We start from the raw sequence: 21,927 nt of genomic DNA, 5'->3' as shown, positions 1-21,927 counted from the left end.
AGTGTCTGCACTTTCCAATATGGGAGTCCTTAGGTACAAATGACAACTGAGCACTTGAAATGTGACTAGATGAATGGCATGTAAGAGATGAATGGAATTTTAAATTTGGTTGAATTTTAGTTAACTTATTGAGATACGTACTGCGGTTCCTGGTTAAAATATTAAACAGTTTTAACTCTTTTCTCTCCCCGTATATAATAAGATACACATGAATGAATGGGTATTTTGCCACTTAAATGGTATTTCAAAAAATTTAGTGGAAAACCCTAATTATATATAACTCTCTTGACTGAAAAAATTGATGGGTGTATGGAAATCATGGTGTCTTTTTTTTTTTTTTTTAAATGACTGGTTGTTTCACTTAAGTAGGATAGCAATTAAGTTAAGTAGTCAGTCACTTTATTTTTATTTATTTATTTACAGCTGTGTTGGGTCTTTGTTTCTGTGCGAGGGCCCTCCCTAGTTGTGGCAAGCGGGGGCCACTCTTCATCGCGGTGCGCGGACCTCTCACTGTCGTCGCCTCCCTTGTTGCAGAGCACAGGTTCCAGATGCGCAGGCTCAGTAGTTGTGGCCCATGGGCCCAGTTGCTCCGCGGCACGTGGGATCTTCCCAGACCAGGGCTCGAAACCGGTGTCCCCTGCATTGGCAGGCAGATTCTCAACCACTGCGCCACCAGGGAAGCCCATGGTGTCTTGAATTAAGTGAAAATATTTTCATGTAAGTCTAGCTTATGACTTCTTCAAGCCTATTCTATCTGAAATGAAAATGAACCCCTATGTCATATGTTGCACAGAGTAGCACTTACATTTTATTGAATGTACAGGAGACACATTATATTTCTAGCAGTTATTTTTGGATAGTAGATGAATGCCCTAAAATTAGCAAATTTAGCTACAATTCCTGGTTTGACAATTCTACTCTTGAATATTGTGGCTAAATTTGTTGTTTTGCCTTAGGTGTTTGAAGATATTGAAAAGAAATTCTCAAACCTAGTCATTAACAGTGGAGAGGAATAAACTTAAACCAGGCCTCCCTTTGTTAGACTTGTCCTGCACCATTTGGTTGTGTTGTTGGAGTCTAATGCAGCCAGCCATCAGACAGGAAATGAGAGCCATTAAATTAGAAACAGAGCCAGCCAAGTCCATTTGCTAGGTGGATAGGGAATTACTCCCTCTACAGGAGACAGTTCTGAAAATGCACTTGGCAGTTCCCATTGCTTGTTTTTATTATACATTCTTTTGGGGGAGGTAATGTATTATGAATATGTAACCTCTATTAAGAGCAACAGCTTGTATTTGTGCATATTTGGCTTGGCCAAAAAGTTCCTTTGCTTTTTAAGTAAAAATAAAGGACACATTTTTCATTTTCACCAAGAACTTTATTGAACAATGTATTCACCCGTTTGTTGCACTACCTTCTGCCATTTTTCAGGCAACTTCGTAATTCCACCTTCCCAAAACTTTTTTATCATTTTGAAAAAAGAACTCTTCCAGGTGCCTTTTATAGTCTTCCAGGAAATTGAAATTTTTTCCACTAAGAGAATTTTGTAAAGACCTAAATAAATGGAAATCCAAAGATCTGGGGAACATGGGAGATTAATCAGAACTGCCCAGCCAAGCTGTAACAGTTTTTGCCTGGTCATCGAAGAAACATGCGGTCCTGCGTTATATCCTGATGGAAGATTATGCATTTTCTGTTGACTGATTCCGGACACTTTTCATTGAGTGCTGCTTTCAGTTGGCCTAATTGGGAGCAGTACTTCTTGGAATTAACTGTTTGGTTTTCTGGAAGGAGCTCATAATAGAAGACTCCCTTCCAATCCCACCATATACACAGCATCGCCTTCTTTGGATGAAGACTGGCCTTTGGTGTGGTTGGTGGTGGTTCATTTCACTTGCTCCACAATCTCTTCCATTCCACATTGTTGTAGTATCTACTTTTCATTGCCAGTCACAATTTGTTTTAAAAGCAGAATGTTTTCATTATTTTTCACTAGAGAAGTGCATGTGGAAATACGGTCAAAAAGCTTTTTTTTGCTTAATTTATACGGAATCCAAATATGAAAGCAGTTCACATAATCAAGCTGGTGCAAATGATTTTCAGTGCTTGATTTGGATATTTTCAGTATGCCAGCTATCTCCAGCATGGTATAACATTGATTGTTCTCAATTAATGTCTCTATTTGATCGCTATTAACTTCAACTGGTCTACCTGACTGTGAAGCATAATCCACCAAGAAATCTTCAGCATGAAACTTCGCAAACCATTTTCCATTTTTGACATGTTCAATCAGTCACAGCACCTTCTCCATACATTGCACAAATCTTCTTTTTTGTGTTTCAGTTGCATTTTTACCTTTCTTGAAATAATAAAGCATAATGTGCTGAAAATGTTGCTTTTTTTCATCTCCAATATTAAAATGGCTACATAAAAATTCACCAATTTTGATAAGTTTTTTAAAAAATGCACCCTGACATGACAGCTATCACAATACAATCTAAAAAAATTGTTTTAAATGAAGTTAAGGACAACTAAGTGCTACTAGAGCCATCTTATGGAAAAAAACTGAACAAACTTTTTGGCCAACTCAAATAGGTTTCAGAGAATGTTTGTACATTCTCTTTTGGCTTTCATGACATTTTGGTGCAGTTGTAGGTATTAATTCTGTTTCTTCGAGAATCTTAGGAATCAATTTGAGAGAGAGAAAGTGAGATAATCAAAGAGCTAGTTTAAATATCCCCCTGGGAGATCATAGATAGAGACGGAAATTTGGGAGACCCCTGTAAGTTAAGGATCACTCAAGAAAGCAGGCTGGCTTAGCAAGAAAATCATGCAATAGAAGTACAAGACATGCCCCCAAACAATAAAACAATGGTGGAATGGCCTCAATCCTGCCCATTGAGGTCAGCAAGTTAATTATCTTTGGGAAGGGGCTTTTTCTATACATACTAAGAGCAGAAATACAGGGGAAAGGTGACATTATACTGAAAGCTGAGATGATTTGCCATATTTTAACATATTACCATGCTTCTGCTGATTTCAATAGTGCCATGACAGTCCATTTGGGACATAGAGTGTCAGTAACTCCATGCGCAACATGTGGGAGGAGTTAATAATGGATGATTCAAAGAGTGAGGAAGAACATGGTCTTTCCCCCACCTCACTTTTCCTTTCATTATAAAAATGTAGCTCTCTAAGTTCTTGGGAGAGACCCCTCTTGCCTGCCTGCCTGTACCTCTCACAAGCATCCTATACTAATAAATCACTTCTTACCTGTCATTTTGCCCTTCTCTGAATTCTTTCCACTCTGAGACATAGGAAGCTGAGCTCCACTGAGCCCTGAGATGCATTCTGCAGTTTCAAAATGACAAGTCTATAGGTAGTGGCTAATAAATAGTACAATAAGGAGAGTGAGGTGTCAGGGACATATCCTGTGAGCCCACTGCAGCACAGTTTAGACTTGAATTTGTGGCTTGGGTTATGAAGGGGATTCTGGCACCTCAAATGAGCTGTGTGCTGAGTGAAGCACTTGAACATGATTGACTTTCACTTTTCAAATAGGGCATCAAGCGCACATTCCAAATCCCCCTGTGTTTCATAGAACTGGGAAGGACTCAACTTTGGGTGCAGGTTTTCTTTTTCTTTTTTTTAAACTTTCTTCAGTTATTTCTGTTTACTTTATTGGAAACACTTTTGCAGTAGTAGAAGTGATTTTCCTTTACTAAAATCTAATGAGCATGTATCTTCTATTTGATTGGTTTTAAGAAATGTTGGATTATGTGCTTAACATATTTGTCTTTGTTGCACATTCTTTTGTTGTTGTTGTTTTCTTAACTTTATTTTATATTGGAGTATAGTTGATTAACAATGTTGTGATAGTTTCAGGTGTATGGCAAAGTGATTCAGTTATGCATATACATGTATCTATTCTTTTTCAAATTCTTTTTCCATTTAGCTTGTTACATAATATTAAGCAGAGTTCCCTGCACTATACATTAGGTGTTTGTTAGTTATCCATTTTATTTTATTTAAAATATTTATTTATTTGGCTGCATTGGGTCTTAGCTGCGGCACGCGGGATCTTTTGTTGCGGGAGTGGGCTTCTCTCTAGTTTCGGTATGCGGGCTCCAGAGCTCCCGGGCTCAGTAGTTGTGGCACGTGGGCTTAGCTTTCCCCCACGGCACGTGGGATCTTAGTTCCCTGAGCAGGTATCGAACCCGTGTCCCCTGGTTTGGAAGGTGGATTCTTTTTTTTTTTTTTTTTTTTGCGGTACGCGGGCCTCTCACTGTTCTGGCCTCTCTCGTTGAGGAGCACAGGCTCTGGACGCGCAGGCCCAGCAGCCATGGCTCACGGGCCCAGCCGCTCCACGGCATGTGGGATCTTCCCAGACCGGGGCATGAACCCGCGTTCCCTTCGTCTGCAGGCGGACTCTCAACCACTGCGCCACCAGGGAAACCTTGGAAGGTGGATTCTTAACCACTGGACCACCAGGGAAGTCCCTAGTTATCCATTTTAAATATAGCAGCGTGTACCTGTGAATTCCAAACTCCCTAACTATCCCTGCCCCTGCTCCCATAACCATAAGTTCTTTCTCTAAGTCTGTGAGTCTGTTTCTGTTATGTAAATAAATTCATTTTTATCATTTCTTTTTAGATTCCACATATAAGCAGTATCATATAATATTTCTCTTTCTCGTCTGACTTACTTCACTCAGTATGATAGTCTCTAGGTCCATCCTTGTTGCTGCCAATGGCATTATTTTCATTCTTTTTAATGGCTGAGTAATATTCAATTATATATATGTACCACATCTTCTTTATCCATTTTTTTGCTGATGGACATTTAGGTTGCTTCTGTGTCTTGGCTATCATAAACAGTGCTGCAATGAACACTGGGGTGCATATATCATTTTGGACCATGTTTTTCTCTGGCTATATGCCCAGGAGTGGGATTGCAGGATCATATGGTAGCATTATTTTTAGATTTTTAAGGAACCTCCATACTGTTCTCCATAGTGGCTGCACCAATTTACATTGCTACCAACAGTGTAGGAGGGTTCCCTTCTCTCCATACCCTCTCCAGCATTTATTGTTTGTGGATTTTTTGATGACAGCCATTTTCACTGGTGTAAGGTGATACCTCATTGTAGTTTTGATTTGCATTTCTCTAAAAATTGGCAATGTTGAAAAAGTTTTCATCAGCTTCCTGGCCATCTGTATGTCTTCTTTGGAGAAATGTCCATTTAGGTCTTCGGCCATTTTTTTTTGAATGTATTATCATCTGTTTTGATGATATTAAGCTGCATGAGCTCTTTGTAAATTTTGGAGACTAATCCCTTGCCAGTCACATAATTTGCAAATATTTTCTCCCATTCTGAGGGTTGTCTTTTCATCTTGCATATGGTGTCCTTTGCTGTGTAAAAGCTTTTAAGTTTAATTAGGTCCCATTTCTTTAGTTTTGTTCTTATTTTCTTTACTCTAGGAGGTGGGTCAAGAAGGATCTTGCTGTGATTCATGTCAAAGAGTGTCCTGCCTATGTTTTCCTCTAAGAGTTTTATAGTGTCCAGATTTACATTTAGGTCTTTAATACATTTTAAGTTTATTTTTGTGTATGGTATTATGAAGTGTTCTAATTTTATTCTTTTACATGTAGCTGTCCAGTTTTCCCAGCACAACTTATTGAAGAGACTGTGTTTTCTCCATTGTATATTCTGGCCTCCTTTGTCATAGAGTGGGTGACCATAGGTGCATGGGTTAATCGCTGGGCTTTCTATCCTGTTCCATTGATTTGTATTTCTGTTTTTGTTCCAGTACCATACCGTTTTGAAGACTGTAGCTCTGTAGTATAGTCTGAAGTTAGGGAGCCTGATTCCTCCAGGTTCATTTTTCTTTCTCAATATTGCTTTGGCTGTTTGGAGTCTTTTGTATTTCCATACAAATTGTATGGAATTTTTTATTCTATTTCTGTGAAAAATGCCATTGGTAATTTGATAGGGATTGCACTTAATCTGCAGATTGCTTTGGGTAATATAGTCATTTTCACAATATTGATTCTTCCAATTCAAGAACATGGTATATCTCTCCACCTGTTTGTGTCACCTTTTATCTCTTTCATCACATGTATCTTATAGTTTTCTGAGTACAGGTCTTTTGCCTCCTTAGGCAGGTTTATTCCTTGGTACTTATTCCTTTTGTTGCAATGGTAAATGGGATTGTTTCCTTAATTTCTCTTTCTGATCTTTCATTGTTTGTACATAGGAATGCAAGAAATTTTTGTGTATTGATTTTGTATCCTGCCACTTTACCAAATTCATTGATGAGCTCTAGTGGTTTTCTTTAGGATAGGTGGCCTCTTTAGGATTCTCTATGTACAGTACCATGACAGTTTTACTTCTTTTCCAATTTGTATTCCTTTTATTTCTCTTTCTCCTCTGATTGCCATACCTAGGACTTCCAAAACTATTTTGAATGATAGTGGTGAGAGTGGATATCATTGTCTTTTCCTGATCTTAGAGGAAATGCTTTTAGTTTTTCACTGTTGAGTATGATTTTAGCTGTAGATTTGTTGTATATGAGCTTTATTGTGTTGAGGTATGTTCCTTCTATGCCCACTTTCTGGAGAGGTTCTTTTTTTTTTTATCATAAATTGGTATTGAATTTTGTCAAAAACTTTTCCTGCATCTATTGAGATGATCATACAATTTCTTTTCTTCAATTTGTTGATGTGGTGTATCAAACTGATTGACTTGCAGATATTGAAAAATCATTGCATCCCTGGGATAAGTCTCACTTGATCATGGTGTATAATCATTTTAATGTATTATTGGATTCAGACACCTAGTATTTTGTTGAGGATTTTTGTGTCTATGTTCATCAGTGATATTGGCCTGTAATTTTCTTTCTTTTTTTTTGTGGTATCTTTATCTGGATTGGGCATCAGGGTGATGGTGGTTTTATAGAATGAGTTTGGGAGTTTTCCTTCCTCTGTAATTTTTTGGAACAGTTTCAGAAGGAGAGGTGTTAATTCTTCTCTAAATAATTGATAAAATTAGCCTGTGAAGACATCAGGTCCTGGACTTCTGTTTGTTGGGGGTTTTTGAATCACAGGTTCAATTTCAGTGCTTGTGATTGGTCTGTTCATATTTTCTATTTCTTCCTGGTTCAGTCTTGGGAGATTGTGCCTTTCTAAGCATTTGTCTTTTTTCCAGGTTGTCCATTTTATTGGCATACAGTTGCTTGTTGCTCTTATGATCCTTTGTATTTCTGTGGTACCAGTTGTAACTTCTCCTTTTTCATTTCTAATTTAATTGATTTGAGTCCTCTCCCTTTTTTTCTTGATGAGTCTGGGTAAAGGTTTATCAGTTTTGTTTATCTTTTCAAACAACCAGCCTTTAGTTTCATTGATCTTTACTATCATATTTTTGGTCTATTTCATTTATTTCTGTTCTGATCTTTATGATTTCTTTCCTTCTACTAACTTAAAATTTTGTTTATTCTTCTTTTTCTAGTTGCTGTAGGTGTAAGGTTAAGTTGTTTATTTTAATTTTTTCTTGTTTCCTGAGGTAAGATTATGTTCCTATAAAATTCGTCTTAGAAAGTTTTGCTGTATCCCATAGGTTTTGGATCATTGTGCTTTCATTTTCATTTGTCTGTAGGTATTTTTTAATTTCCTCTGTAATTTCTTCAATGATCCATTGGTTGTTTAGTAGCATATTGTTTAGCCTCCAAGTGTCTGTGTTTTTTACAGTTTGTTTTCTTACAGTTTATTTCTAATCTCATAGAGCTGTGGTTGGAGAAGATGTTTTATATGATTTCTTTTCTTTTTCTTTTTTTTTTCTAAATTTACTGAGGCTCGCTTCTTGGCCCAGCATGTGATCAATCCTGGATGACCTTCCTTGTGCACTTGAGAAGAATGTGTATTCTGCTGCTTTGGGATGGAATGCTCTGTAAATATCAGTTAAGTCCTTCTGATCTAATGTGTCATGGAAACCCTGTGTTTCCTTATTGATTTTCTGTCTGGATGATCTGTCCATTGATGAAAGTGGGGTGTTAAAGTCCCCCACTATTATTGTGTTACTGTCAATTTCTCCCTTTATGGCTGTTAGTATTTGCTTAAAATATGGAAGTGCTCCTATGTTGGGTGCATATGTATTTACAATTGTTATGTCTTCTTGGATTGATTCCTTGATCATTATGTAGTGTCCTTCTTTGCCTCTTACAACAGTCTTTATTTTAAAGTCTGTTTTGTCTGATATGAGTATTGCTACTCCAGCTTTCATTTGATTTCTATTTGCATTGAAAATTTTCTTCCATCTCCTCATTTTCATTCTGTATGTGTCCTTAGGTCTGAAGTGGGTCCCTTGTAGATAACATATATATGGGTCCTATTTGTGTCTCCATTCAGTCGGTCTGTGTCTTTTGGTTGGAGCATTGAGTCCATTTACTGTTTTCTTCCCTTCCTCTTTTGTTTTCTAATTTTGTGGTTTGATGACCATCTTTAGTGTTGTGTTTGTGTTGCTTTTGTGTGTGTGTGTGTTACACACACAAAAGCAACACAAACAAGTTGCTTGTGTGTGTGTGTATCTACTGCAGTTCTGGGTTTGCTGTTCCCATGAGGTTTTGATATAGCAGTCTATATATGTACAAGGTTGTTTTAAGTTGCTGGTCTCTTTCTGACCTAGAAGAATTCTTTTAGCAAAGAGAACTGCAAAGCTGGTCTTGTGTCAGTGAATTCTCTTCAATTTTGCTTGTCTGTAAAGCTTTTGATTTCTCTGTCAAATCTGAATGATATGCTTCCTGGGTAGAGTAATGTTGGTTGTATGTTTTTCTCTTTCATCACTTTAAATATATTGTGCCACTTCCTTCTGGCCTGCAGAGTTTTTGCTAAGAAATCAGCTGATATCCTTATGGGAGTTCCCTGTATGTTATTTGTCATTTTTCCCTCATTGCCTTTAATATTTTTTCTTTGTCTTTAATTTTTGTCAGTTTGATTATTATGTGTCTCAGCCTGTTCCTCCCTGAGTTTACCCTGCCTGGGACTCTCTGCACTTCCTGGACTTGGGTGACTCTTTCCTTTCCCATGTTAGGAAAATTTTCAGCTATTATCTCTTCAAATATTTTCTCAGTTCTTATCTCTCTCTTCTTCTTCTTCTGGGATCCCTATAATGCAAATGTTGGTGCATTTAATGTTGTCCCAGAGGTCTCTTAGACTGTCTTCATTTCTTTTCATTCTTTTTTCTTTATTCTTTCCATGACAGTGATTTCCACCATTCTGTCTTCCAGGTCATTTGTTCTTTAGTTCTTCTAGGTCTTTGTTAAACATTTCTTGCATCTTCTTCATCTGTGCTTCCATTCTTTTTCTGAGATCTTAGATCATCTTCACTATCATTATTTTGAATTCTTTTTCAGAAAGGTTGCTTATCTCCACTTCAGTTAGTTGTTTTTCTGGGGTTTTATCTTGTTCCTTCATCTGGGATGTAATCTTCTGCCTTTTCATTTTGTCTAAATTTCTTTGATTGTGGTTTTCATTCCACAGGCTGCAAGATTGTAGTTCTTCTTGCTTCTGCTGTCTGCCCTCTGGTGGATAAGGCTATCTAAGAGGCTTGGGCAGGTTTCCTGATGGGAGGGACTGGTGGTGGGCAGAGCTCAGTAAAACTTAAATCTGCTTGATTGATGATGGGTGACTCTGGGTTCCCTCCCTGTTGGTTGTTTGTCCTGAGGCAACCCAACACTGGAACCTACCTGGGGTCTTTGGTGGGGCTAATGGCAGGCTCTGGGAGGGCTCACACCAAGGAGTACTTCCCAGAACTTCTGCTGCCAGTGTTCTTGTCCCCACGGTGAGCCACAGCCACCCCCCACCTCTGCAGGAGACCCTCCAACCAACAAGCAGGAGACCCTCTGCAGGAGACCCTCCAACCAACTAGCTCCAACCAACTAGCAGGCAGGTTTGGTTCAGTCTCCTATGGGTTCAGTGCTCCTCCCCTGGGTCCCGATGTACACACTACTTTGTGTTTGCCCTTCAAGAGTGGAGTCTCTGTTTTCCCCAGTTCTGTCGAAGTCCTGCAATCAAATCTCACTAGGCTTCAAAGTCTGATTCTCTAGGAATTCCTCCTCCCGTTGCTGGACCCCCAGGTTGGGAAGCCTGACATGGGGCTCAGAACCTTCAGGCCAGTTGGTGGACTTCTGTGGTATAAGTGTTCTCCAGTCTGTGAGTCACCCACACAGCAGTTATGGGATTTGATTTTGCTGTGATTGCGTCCCTCCTACCATCTCATGTGGCTTCTCCTTTGTCTTTGGATGTGGGGTATATTTTTTGATGAGTTCCAGTGTCTTCCTTTTGATGACTGTCCAGCAGCTAGTTGTGATTCTGGTGTTCTCATAAGAGGGAGTGAGAGTATGTCCTTCTACTCTGGCATCTTGTTTCAGGCTTCCAGAGACAATCCTCTCTGTTTTTTTTTAAATTTATTTTACTTTTAGTTTTGGCTGCATTGGATCTTCTTTGCTGCCTGTGGTCTTTCTCTCGTTGCCGTAAGTGGGGGTTACTCTTCACTGCGGTGCACAGGCTTCTCATTGCGGTAGCTTCTCTCATTGCAGAGCGTGGGCTGTAGGCACACGGGCTTCAGTAGTTGTGGCACATGGGCTCAGTAGTTGTGACTTGCGGGTTCTAGAGCGCAGGCTCAGTAGTTGTGGTGCATGAGCTTAGCTGCTCTGCGGCATGTGGGATCTTCCCGAAACAGGGCTCAAACCTGTGTCCCCTGCATTGGCAGGCAGATTCTTTTTTTTTTTTTTTGTGGTACACGGGCCTCTCACTGTTGTGGCCTCTCCCGCTGTGGAGCACAGGCTCCAGACGTGCAGGCCCAGCAGCCACGGCACACGGGCCCAGCCAGTCCATGGCATGTGGGATCCTTGCGGACCGGGGCACAAACCCGGGTCCCCTGCATTGGCAGGCGGACTCTCAACCACTGCACCACCAGGGAAGCCCAGCAGGCAGATTCTTAACCACTGAGTCACCAGGGAAGTCCCTCGTACTATTTTCAAGTGGCCTTTTTCTTCATTCATCATTTTACTTAATTCCTGAAACTAACTGGTTTCTAGAGTCATGACAAAATTGATTTCTGACAGTTCTGCATGTTTCTTGATTTTTTGGGGGGTTAATGAGACCTTGATGATGCCTCCTCTGCCATTTGCTTACATCACTGCATAATTCTTTGTGACTCACAAGACGTACTGATTTTGTGAGGACTGAATACTGAATTTATATTTAATCTGTTGTTATTTGTGAGAGAACTAAGTAAGATGGTTAATTATGGACCTCTATATCATTTAGCTAAACATCAGCCTAAAATAAAAATGTCATTAAGTTATTAATTTATAGGCCAACTCTTTCAGACTCAAGCAGTCTAAAGTGGTTAATTATTTAAAACATGTAAAATAGCTTAAAATTGGTGAAAGAATACATTTATTTTGGTGCATTTTCAGATCTTTTTTTATTGTTGTTTTCCAGTGAAGAGGATTTTCTGTCCACTAAGGATAATCTTAAAAATTGATTAATGTCAATTTTTTCTTTAAATATAGCAGAATAGATTATTGGCTATAAAGAGGGTTTGGATTATCAGCAATCCTTGCCTAAAGTTAAAAAGTTCTGGGCTTCCCTGGTGGCGCAGTGGTTGGGAGTCTGCCTGCCGATGCAGGGGACATGGGTTTGTGTCCCGGTCTGGGAAGATCCCACATGCCGCGGAGCAGGTAGGCCCGTGAGCCATGGCTGCTGAGCCTGCACGTCCAGAGCCTGTGCTCCACAGCGGGAGAGGCCACAACAGTGAGAGGCCCGCGTATGGCAAAAAAAAAGACAACAAAAAAAAGTTCTGTCAACTAATTAAAGTTACAAGATGCCTGGAGCTGTCACATTATATTCTCTTTAATAATAAGTCTTGTTTGGAATTTTGAGGCTTCGAATAACAAGTTAATATCCAGAATATAGAAAGAACTAAGAACAACTCAATTAAAAAAATAACTGATTTAAAAAATGGGCAAAGGACTTGAATAAACATTTCTCCAAGGAAGATATAAATGGCCAGCAAGCACATGAAAAGATGCTCAGCATCACTAATTATCAGGAAAAGGCAAATCAAAACCGCAGTGAGATATCAGTGAACACTCATTAGGATGGCTACTATCAAAAATCAGAAAATAACTACTTTGGATGAGGATATGGAAAAATTGGAACCGTTACTCAGTGGGAATGCAAAATAGTGTGTCTGCTATGGAAAACAGTATGGAGGTTAATCCATACTGTTAATACTGTTAGGTTAATCCATACAAAACATAGATGTTTTGTGAGAGAGATTCTGTAGGACAAAAAAAAATTAAACTAGAACTGTCATGTTTCCAGCAATCTCATGTCTGTGCGTTTATCTGAAGGAATTGAAACCAGAATCTTGAAGAGGTATTAGCATTCCCATGTTCACTGAAGCACTATTTACATTAGCCAAGAATTGGAAACAACCTACAGGTCCATCAACAGAGGAATGGATAAAGAAAATGTGGTACATATATACAATGGAAGATTATTCAGCCTTAAAAAAGAAGGAAATTCTCAGTATGCAGCAACATGACTGAACATTAAGAACATTATACTGAGTGAAATAAGCAAGTCAAAGAAGGACAAATACTGTATGATCACTTTTATATAAAATCTTAAAAAGTCACATTCATAGACTCAAAGAGTGGAATGGTGTTTACGTGGGTCTCAGGGAATGGGAAATTTATAATCAACGAGATAAAGTTTTATTTAGGCAAGTTGTAAAGATCTTTTGTTCAACTTGTATCTGTAGTCAACAGCACTATATTGCACACATAAAATGAATGGTTTTATAAGTGTAGGGTTCTGTGATACATATTTTTAGAATAATTTACATGACTTTGTACCTTAAATTTTCAAGGCTCCTGGTTAAATAAATATTAACATGGGATCATTTTAAAATACTTAATATGGTAGATTTCTTAAATTAGCAATTTTTAGCTTTTGTGGGTTATAGATGTTTTGTGAGAGAGGTATAATCCCTCTGAGGTTCTGAAGGACAAATGCCCTATCCCTAGGGGGAAAATACATAATTTTGTCTCTACTATCAGGAGTTTCTTGGATTCTCTAGAAATCCACCTATGGTCTCTGTAGGGGTTAGTTAAAAACTTATGTTATTCTTTTTTCCTTGTGGCTATGAGAAACCATCTTTTTACATAAATTTGTAAGCAGGGGAATTAACAAATCTGTTTGAGGAAGTCTTTAAAATCTATATGAGGAGTGACATTTTGTACATAATATCTTTAGCCTCAATGTCATAGTCTTTGGAATTTTTTTTAAGCAGAGTTAATAGTTCTAAATCTCTTGTACTATGTAAAGTGCCAAATGAGAGACTATTTTTCCACTTTTTCTTGGGAAAAATTTTTCTCTATGATTTGTAAGGTGAAGATGAAATTTTACCTTAGGCTATAATAATTTTCATGAAGAGATTGAATTGAAAGGGAGTAAATTCCTTTACTTCATGTAATAAGATTTTTGTAAGTTTAATCCTGAAGAGTGGGCAGGATGGACTACTCTATTTGAATTTCCATTTAACTCAGTATTCACCAGATGACTTACACTGAAAATCTTTTCAAAGTATTAATAAATACAGTGCTTTAGGATTTTGTAAGCTGTAGGGTTGTCATTTTGAATAATGATTATTACCATTGTATACAGTAAGGTAGAGGTTATAAAAGATGAATTTGATCTCCTGGGCATTCTTTTAAAGGTAAAAAAATTCAATCTTAAAAAGAAAGAAATTAAAGTTTTGTTTCACTGTGCACAAAATGTTGTAGATATTCTGTCTGTGTCAGTTTTTGTTGTTGCCATGTAATGAATACTTTAATATCCCTGTGTACTACAAAACTCATCTTATTTAACAGAAAAACTAAAGAGCTGATATATTTATGAAGAAAAGATACCTTCAGTTCAGTGAAGAACCAATATCTTTACAATTGTGGTACAGTAAGTCCCCTACATATGAACCTTTAAGTTGTGAACTTTCAAAGATGTGAACATGCATTCGCATGTCCATTCATGTAAGTTAGCTCATGTGTCTGGCGTACATTTTAACATGTGTACATTCTCTACAAGTGGTTGTGCTTTTGTGTACTTTATTGTACAGTACTGTATAGAGTACAGTAGTACAGTATCTTTATTTCAAGCCCAGGATATCGAGAAGCAAGGGTAAAAGCAATGGTATATAGCTCATTGTGTTAGTTGGGTACCTAGGCTCATTTTGTTGGACTTATGAACAAACTGGTCTTATGGACATGCTCTTGGAACGGAACTTGTTTGTATGTAGGGGACTTACTGTATTTTCCTGTCTGCAGCTTTAACCCCATTTTAAAATTTTTATTCTATATGATAACTTGATATAGCTTATTCCTGCCCACAACTTCTTAAAAAATTTGGACCTATGAACACTGAATAATATTTCATCTTAAATACATATATCTTTTAAGAAGAAACAGCATTAATTTTAACAGTAATGAACTGATTAATCTTATTAAGCTTAAAATCTGCAGTTGTTAAAATGTTTACTAAAGAAAGTAGAGCTGGAATACTGGGTTAGTATAAACAGTGCCATAATTAGCAGGGTGGTTTGGTCTACAAATGTTGACAGATTCAAGAAAACTAAAACATAGTATGATTATATTCTGTATGAATTTATGTCTTGTAATGAGTCACCTATTTCTGTCACATAAAAGTGTATGTGGAAATAATATGCAAGTAAAATTAATTTGTGCCATTATATAATAATTAAGGTAAAACAGGGAACTAAAGAATTTTGAATGCCTTATTATTTATTTTAAAATCCATAAATTGGACTTCATCAAATTATTTATTTTTGGCTGCTTTCTGCAGTTGCGGTGACCAGGGGTTATTATTATTTTTTAAAGAAGATGTTGGGGGTAGGAGTTTATTAATTTATTTTTGCTGTGTTGGGTCTTTGTTTCTGTGCGAGGGCTTTCTCTAGTTGTGGCAAGTGGGGGCCACTCTTCATCGCGGTGCACGGGTCTCTCACTATTGCGGCCTCTCTTGTTGTGGAACACAGGCTCCAGATGCGCAGGCTCAGTAGTTGTGGCTTATGGGCCTAGTTGCTCCGCTTCCTGTGGGATCCTCCCAGACCAGGTCTCGAACCCGTGTGCCCTGCATTAGCAGGCAGATTCTCAACCACAGAGCCACCAGGGAAGCCCCAGGGGTGATTCTTCCTTGCGGTGCATGGACTTCTCATTGCGGTGGCTTCCCTTGTTGCGGAGCACGGGCTCTAGGAGCATGGGCTTCAGTAGTTGTGGCACGCAGGCTTCCGTAGTTGTGACTCACAGGCTCTAGAGCACAGGCTCAGTAGTTGTGGTGCACGGGCTTAGTGGCTCTGCAGCAGGTGGGATCTTCCCGGACCAGGGCTCAAACCTGTGTCCCCTGCAGAAACTAACACACCACTGTAAAGCAATTATACTCCAATAAAGATGTTTAAAAAAAAAAAATCAAGCGACCAAACGATCATAATCACAATGAATCCTCAGCAGTCAAATATGCCTTTCCCTTTAAAAAAAAATGCTATGATGAAACAATGTATGTAACTCTTCCCAGGTTCAGACTGCCTTAGGAATAATATTTAGTGTAAAATATCATTGTTCCAACAAAGTCATTTAAAATAATCTGTACTTGTTTGTGTTTAACAGTACATAATTTCCGGATTCTTAACGACTGTGCCACCAGGGAAGTCCCCGCCTTATGTACTGAGTCATGTTTGTGCCACATGACAGTATCAATGTCTCTTTAAGATCTGAAAACTATGTCAGAAAAATACGTTGTACACTTTTTATTGTTAACTAGTAAGTAACCCTTAAAGGTATTAGTGCTAATTTTATTTAAATAGTTAAAATCTTGGGCTTCCCTGGTGGCGCAGTGGTTGAGAGTCCGCCTGCCGATGCAGGGGACACAGGTTCGTGCCCCAGTCCGGGAAGATCCCACATGCCATGGAGCGGCTGGGCCCGTGAGCCATGGCCGCTAAGCCTGCATGTCTGGAGCCTGTGCTCCACAACGGGAGAGGCCACAACAGTGAGAGGCCCGCGTACGGCAAAAAAAAAAAAAAAAAAAAAAAAGTAAAAATCTTAATTTGTTTAAACCTAAGTACTTTCACTTAGTTATAGTTTGGTAAAATGTTTTAATTGTATTTCAGTTTATTCTACTTTATGCTTTGCTAATTTTGGTTTTATAAAATTGTATATACTTTAAAAATTTTTATTTATTTATTGGCTGTGTTGGGCCTTCGTTGCTGTACGTGGGCTTTCTCTAGTTGTGGCAAGTGGGGGCTACTCTTTGTTGCAGTGCACAGGCTTCTCATTGTGGTGGCTTCTCTTGTTGAGGATGGAGCATGGGCTCTAGGCACATGGGCTTCAACAGTTGTGACACATGGGCTCAGTAGCTGTGGCTCGCAGGTCCTAGAGCACAGGCTCAGTAGTTGTGGAGCATGGGCTTAGATGTTCCACGGCATGTGGGATGTTCCTGGACCAGGGCTTGAACCCATGTCCCCTGCATTGGCAGGTGGATTCTTAACCACTGTGCCACCAGGGAAGTCCAAAAATTGTATATACACTCAAACTACTTTACTGCCCAAAGAAGGCCAATGCCCAAACTGTAGTGTTAGGGAGGTACATAGTTATTCCATTCTTAGTATTCTCATTTTAATGAAGCACTTGGATGGGGCTATCTGATGAGAAATTGAGAATTATCTTATTTGATTATCTCAACACATGAGGTAAGAACTGTCATATTTTTATTTTTCAAAGAAGGAAACAGTCTATCGAGTTAAGCATTTTACTTAAGATTACAATGTTGAGTTAAACATTGTCGTTTTCATACAGAGTTAAACCTGATGTTCTAAAAATGTATGGTTTACTGTAATTTTTATTTCAATTTTTTTGTGCTATATCATGATTAGGATGCAAAAGTAAGTTTATTTACTAGATGGATATAATATAATTATACTATTTTCTTCCATTAAAATATAGTATATTACTTTGGAAAATTAAAATCTTTTTCTAGATAGTCCTGCTCTGTTTTGTCTTCCTTGAATTTTAAAAATGACTGTCAGTTGTTACATAGGACTTTTTGTCTTAGAGCATTGTTTCTGTATGTTGCATGTAAATGCCACTGGTTGCCTTTGGAGGTTTGGTGACTGTTTCTGAAGGCTTGCTTCTCTGGATAGTTAATTTAAGAGTAAAAAACCAAACAAGAATACTTAACTATAAAGGTACACCAAGAAAAGAGCATGAGAAACAGCATTTGAAGAATTTTGGGAACACAGGAGCTTTAAATGTTCTGCTTTGTATTTGTGAGAGAGGAATTGAATTTTAACAATGTATCTTTTCTACATATAAGTCAGTAACAGTGACTTAAAAAATTGCCAGTAGGTTGTCAGTGGATCTGATTTTTGTGTTATAGCAACCATAGTACTGAATGCTGAAAATAATAGTTGTCTGATTTCAGATGCAGAATGCTCCTATAATATTGATTTTTTTAAAAGAAGGGTTTTTTTTCTTTTTTGCTTTATTCTCTAAAACATTCACAACTTTCATTGTCAATTTCACATTCTGAAGCCTCCTGGGATCTGCTTACCAAAACCTCACATTTTCCCTCAACAGGAAGCTGAAACCCCACCTAGCGTTCTTGAAGAAATCGGGCTGACATAACTCTCCTCCCCTGTTGATGACTTTTTGGGGCATTTCACACACTAATATTCATAAATATTATACCATGGTTGCTAGTAGTGGTTTTTTTTTTGTTTTGTTTTGATTTTGCGGTACGTGGACAAACCCACAGCCAACATTGTCCTCAATGGTGAAAAACTGAAAGCATTTCCACTACGATCAGAAACAAGACAAGGTTGCCCACTCTCACCACTGTTATTCAACATAGTTTTGGAAGTTTTAGCCACAGCAATCAGAGAAGAAAAGGAAATAAAAGGAATCCATATCAGAAAAGAAGAAGTAAAGCTGTCACTGTTTGCAGATGACATGATACTATACATAGAGAATCCTAAAGATGCTACCAGAAAACTACTAGAGCTAATCAATGAATCTGGTAAAGTAGCAGGATACAAAATTAATGCACAGAAATCTCTGGCATTCCTATACACTAATGATGAAAAATCTGAAAGTGAAATCAAGAAAACACTCCCATTTACCATTGCAACAAAAAGAATAAAATATCTAGGAATAAACCTACCTAAGGAGACAAAAGACCTGTATGCAGAAAATTATAAGACACTGATGAAAGAAATTAAAGATGATACAAATAGATGGAGAGATATACCATGTTCTTGGATTGGAAGAATCAACATTGTGAAAATGACTCTACCACCGAAAGCAATCTACAGATTCAATGCAATCCCTATCAAACTACCACTGAATTACCACAGAACTAGAACAAAAAATTTCACAATTTGTATGGAAACACAGACCCCGAATAGCCAAAGCAATCTTGAGAACGAAAAAAGGAGCTGGAGGAGTCAGGCTCCCTGACTTCAGACTATACTACAAAGGTACAGTAATCAAGACAGTATGGTACTGGTACAAAAACAGAAAGATCAATGGAAGAGGATAGAAAGCCCAGAGATAAACCCATGAACATATGGACACCTTATCTTTGATAAAGGTGGCAGGAATGTACAGTGGAGAAAGGACAGCCTCTTCAATAAGTGGTGCTGGGAAAACTGGACAGGTACATGTAAAAGTATGAGATTAGATCACTCCCTAACACCATACAGAAAATGGATTATTAATCAAAATGGATTATTAATCAAAATGTATTAAAGACCTAAATGTAAGGCCAGAAACTATCAAACTCTTAGAGGAAAACATAGGCAGAACACTCTATGACATAAATCACAGCAAGATCCTTTTTGACCCACCTTCTAGAGAAATGGAAATAAAAACAAAAGTACACAAATGGGACCTAATGAAACTTCAAAGCTTTTGCACAGCAAAGGAAACCATAAACAAGACCAAAAGACAACCCTCAGAATGGGAGAAAATATTTGCAAATGAAGCAACTGACAAAGGATTCATCTCCAAAATTTACAAGCAGCTCATGCAGCTCAATAACAAAAAAACAAACAACCCAATCCAAAAATGGGCAGAAGACCTAAATAGACATTTCTCCAAAGAAGATATACAAACTGCCAACAAACACATGAAAGAATGCTCAACATCATTAATCATTAGAAAAATGCAAATCAAAACTACAATGAGATATCATCTCACACCAGTCAGAATGGCCATCATCAAAAAATCTAGAAACAATAAATGCTGGAGAGGGTGTGGAGAAAAGGGAACACTCTTGCACTGCTGGTGGGAATGTGAATTGGTTCAGCCACTATGGAGAACAGTATGGAGGTTCCTTAACAAACTACAAATAGAACTACCATATGACCCAGCAATCCCACTACTGGGCATATACCCTGAGAAAACCAAAATTCAAAAAGAGTCATGTACCAAAATGTTCATTGCAGCTCTATTTACAATAGCCTGGAGATGGAAACAACCTAAGTGCCCATCATCATGAATGGATAAAGAAGATGTGGCACATATATACAATGGAATATTACTTAGCCATAAAAAGAAACGAAATTGAGCTATTTGTAATGAGGTGGATAGACCTAGAGTCTGTCATACAGGGTGAAGTAAGTCAGAAAGAAAAAGACAAATACCATATGCTAACACATATATATGGAATTTAAGAAGAAAAAAAATGTCATGAAGAACCTAGGGGTAAGACAGGAATAAAGACACAGACCTACTGGAGAACGGACTTGAGGATATGGGGAGGGGGAAGGGTGAGCCGTGACAGGGCAAGAGAGAGGCATGGACATATACACACTACCAAACTTAAGGTAGATAGCTAGTGAGAAGCAGCCTCATGGCACAGGGATATTGGCTTGGTGCTCTGTGACCTCCTGGAGGGGTGGGATAGGGAGGGTGGGAGGGAGGGAGACTCAAGAGGGAAGAGATACGGGAACATATGTATATGTATAACTGATTCAATTTGTTATGGGGCAGAAACTAACACACCATTGTAAAGCAATTATACCCCAATAAAGATGTTAAAAAAAATAAGTGTATTCAACTTCATCAAAATTAAAAACTGCTTCAAAGTACACCATCAAAAAAGTGAAAAAACATACACTATAAGATAATTTGCAAAGCATCTGTGATAAGGGACTGCTATTTACATTATCTAAAGAACACTTACAACTCAATAGTAAAAAGAAAAGAACCCAATTAAGAAACAGGCGAAGGAGTTCATTTGAGATTTCTCCAGAAGATTATAAAAATGACCAGCAACTTCATAAAAAGATGTTCAACATAACTGGCCATTAGGAAAATGCAAATCAAAACCACAGTGAGATAACCATGTCATAGCTGGTAGGATAGGTAAAATTAAAAGAAAATTAACTGTATTGCAGGCATATAGAGAAGCTGGTACTCATACATTGCTGGTGGAGTTATAAAATAATTCAGCTGCTTTAGAAAATGGTTTGGCAGTTTTTCAAAACATTAAACAGAATTACCATATGATCTTGCAACTATGCTACTAGGGCATGTACCCAAAAGAAATGAAACATACTCACATAGGAATCTGTACATCTTAGTTGCATTATATGTAATATCCAAAAGGTGGAAACAACCTAGGAGTCCATCAACTAATGAATAAATTAATAAAATGTAGTATACCATAGAAAGCAATATAATTTAGATTATAAAAAGAGTGAAGTTCTGATACATGCTATAATATGTATGTGTCTTGCAAACATGCTAAGAAGCCAGACACAAAAGGTTAATATTCTATGATTCCATGTATATGAAATGTCCAGAATAGGCAAATCTATGGAGAGGGAGAGTAGATTACTGATTATCAGGAGATGGGGGAGTAGAGAATGCAGAGTGGCTGCTTATGGGTGTCAGATTCTTGGAGGGTGAAGAAAATGTTCTAAAATTAGAGATGATGGTCACACAGTTCTGACTGTAATAAAAAACACTGAATTCTGTACTTTAAAAGGATAAATTTTGTTAAGTGAATTGTATATCAAAACTACTGTTACTACAAAAAAAAAAAGAAAAAGTAGAATAGCCTCTTCTTTTGGAGAAGTCTAAGTCATGAACAGATGCACGTCACTGAAATCAAATGGGATTCCCAGGAACTGACAAAAACGACCTACCTTTACAGAGAAAACAATTTTCTCCCTTTCATCTTACAAGTCTTAAAGCTTATGTTGAAATTGTTCTTTTAGTTTTACTTCTAAAAGCTACCCCCATGCCACTTTAACATGCTTTTAAAATGGCAGCATCTGCTACAAGCCGAATGCCAAACCACTATTGTGATTCAGAATTTATGTTACATTTTTTTTTAAATAAGAGATTTTAAGCAAGTGAGTACAAAGCAAACAAACAAAAGTAACAGGGAAGAAAAGTGTTCCCCAAACGCATTTATAGCTTCATCCTTTTTCATCTGAGGCACTTGACAATTTGGCTAAGCCCATCTGATAGAAAGAAATTTGAAAATAACAAGGCCAACAGAACTGCTAGATAGTCTCAGCAAAGGATTCACCCATTTTCTGATTTGGTGATCTGTATTCATGAATTAGTCTGACAACACCCTTAACAGATTCTAAACAGCTATAATCAACCTCTAACTTACAAAAGCAAGTATTTCATGTAAGGCAGAAAATATTACATGATGACATAACAAGATGATAGAATATTCATTAAGGATAAAAGATGGACAGAAACAAACCACTCAAGTGAGGGGAGTCAAAGAATAGAAAACACCTCTAGAAATGTGCTAAGTAAAATGTGGCCTATT

General features: G+C 37.8%; 1 pseudogene across 1 annotated transcript in view; it reads right to left on the bottom strand.

Moving 5' to 3' along the window:
• Positions 1-21,927, bottom strand: part of LOC309978843 (U2 small nuclear ribonucleoprotein auxiliary factor 35 kDa subunit-related protein 2-like) — a 92,440-nt pseudogene that overhangs the window by 47,366 nt on the left and 23,147 nt on the right. The window lies entirely within an intron of this gene.

Source organism: Leucopleurus acutus (genome assembly GCF_964270905.1).
Source record: "Leucopleurus acutus genome assembly, chromosome: Y".
Taxonomy (NCBI): domain Eukaryota; kingdom Metazoa; phylum Chordata; class Mammalia; order Artiodactyla; family Delphinidae; genus Leucopleurus; species Leucopleurus acutus.
Note: the sequence above shows the minus strand (reverse complement) of the source record. Positions and strands in the feature narration are given on the sequence as shown.